Below are 2337 nucleotides of genomic sequence, written 5' to 3'. Positions count from 1 at the left end.
GGTGACTCATTGCTGAGAGGTAGTTAGCCTGTCTATCTAATCTCAACCTACCCAAACGTAAGTGACTCATTTCTGAGAGGTAGTTAGCCTGTCTATCTAATCTCCACCTACCCAAACGTAAGTGACTCATTGCTGAGAGGTAGTTAGCCTGTCTATCTAATCTCTACCTACCCAAACGTGGGTGACTCATTGATGAGAGGTAGTTAGCCTGTCTATCTAATCTCAACCTACCCAAACGTAAGTGACTCATTTCTGAGAGGTAGTTAGCCTGTCTATCTAATCTCTACCTACCCAAACGTGGGTGACTCATTGCTGAGAGGTAGTTAGCCTGTCTATCTAATCTCTACCTACCCAAACGTGGGTGACTCATTGCTGAGAGGTAGTTAGCCTGTCTATCTAATCTCTACCTACCCAAACGTGGGTGACTCATTGCTGAGAGGTAGTTAGCCTGTCTATCTAATCTCAACCTACCCAAACGTAAGTGACTCATTGCTGAGAGGTAGTTAGCCTGTCTATCTAATCTCAACCTACCCAAACGTAAGTGACTCATTGCTGAGAGGTAGTTAGCCTGTCTATCTAATCTCTACCTACCCAAACGTGGGTGACTCATTGCTGAGAGGTAGTTAGCCTGTCTATCTAATCTCTACCTACCCAAACGTGGGTGACTCATTGCTGAGAGGTAGTTAGCCTGTCTATCTAATCTCTACCTACCCAAACGTGGGTGACTCATTGCTGAGAGGTAGTTAGCCTGTCTATCTAATCTCTACCTACCCAAACGTGGGTGACTCATTGCTGAGAGGTAGTTAGCCTGTCTATCTAATCTCTACCTACCCAAACGTGGGTGACTCATTGCTGAGAGGTAGTTAGCCTGTCTATCTAATCTCTACCTACCCAAACGTGGGTGACTCATTGCTGAGAGGTAGTTAGCCTGTCTATCTAATCTCTACCTACCCAAACGTGGGTGACTCATTGCTGAGAGGTAGTTAGCCTGTCTATCTAATCTCTACCTACCCAAACGTGGGTGACTCATTGCTGAGAGGTAGTTAGCCTGTCTATCTAATCTCTACCTACCCAAACGTAAGTGACTCATTGCTGAGAGGTAGTTAGCCTGTCTATCTAATCTCTACCTACCCAAACGTAAGTGACTCATTGCTGAGAGGTAGTTAGCCTGTCTATCTAATCTCTACCTACCCAAACGTGGGTGACTCATTGCTGAGAGGTAGTTAGCCTGTCTATCTAATCTCTACCTACCCAAACGTGGGTGACTCATTGCTGAGAGGTAGTTTGTTATCCTCCTCTTACGCCCCAATTCCCGTTGTAGGTCACAGCTTTGTACCTGGTCCAAAGGGCTCTGGTCAGAAGTAGAGCACTATGTAGGGTTCGATTTGGGACACGTAGTGAGTGTTGCTTTGCTCCCATTGCTAGTTAGTTATTTAATAAAACATGGATGTGGGGAAGGGTGTCTCTGCAATAACAACTAACAACTAACAATCACACTGGTTAGAGACAAACAAACACTCGAGCCACAGCCACCACACACCCTCCCCTCCCCATCCCACCACACACCCTCCCCATCCCACCACACACCCTCCCCTCCCCATCCCACCACACACCCCTCCTCATCCCACCACACCACCCTCCTCATCCCCACCACACACCCTCCCTCCCCATCCCACCACACACCCTCCCCATCCCACCAGACACCCTCCCCATCCCACCACACACCCTCCCCTCCCCTCCCCATCCCACCACACACCCTCCCCATCCCACCACACACCCTCACCTCCCATCCCACCACACACCCTCCCCATCCCACCACACACCCTCCCCCTCCCCTCCCCATCCACCACACACCCTCCCCATCCCACCACACACCTCCCCAATCCCACCACACACCCTCCCCTCCCCTCCCCATCCCACCACACACCCTCCCCATCCCACCACACACCCTCCTCATCCCACCACACACCCTCCCTCCCCTCCCCATCCCACCACACACCCTCCCCATCCCACCACACACCCTCCCCATCCCACCACACACCCTCCTCATCCCACCACACACACCCTCCCCATCCCACCACACACCCTCTCATCCCACCACACACCCTCCTCATCCCACCACACACCCTCCTCATCCCACCACACACCCTCCTCATCCCACCACACACCCTCCTCATCCCACCACACACCCTCCTCATCCCACCACAACACCCTCCTCATCCCACCACACACCCTCCCCACCACCACACACCCTCCTCATCCCACAACCACACCCTCCCCTCCCCAGCCCACCACACACCCTCCTCATCCCACCACACACCATCCCCAGTCCACCAC

This window comes from Oncorhynchus kisutch, linkage group LG18 (assembly GCF_002021735.2).
Source record: "Oncorhynchus kisutch isolate 150728-3 linkage group LG18, Okis_V2, whole genome shotgun sequence".
NCBI lineage: Eukaryota > Metazoa > Chordata > Actinopteri > Salmoniformes > Salmonidae > Oncorhynchus > Oncorhynchus kisutch.
Note: the sequence above shows the minus strand (reverse complement) of the source record.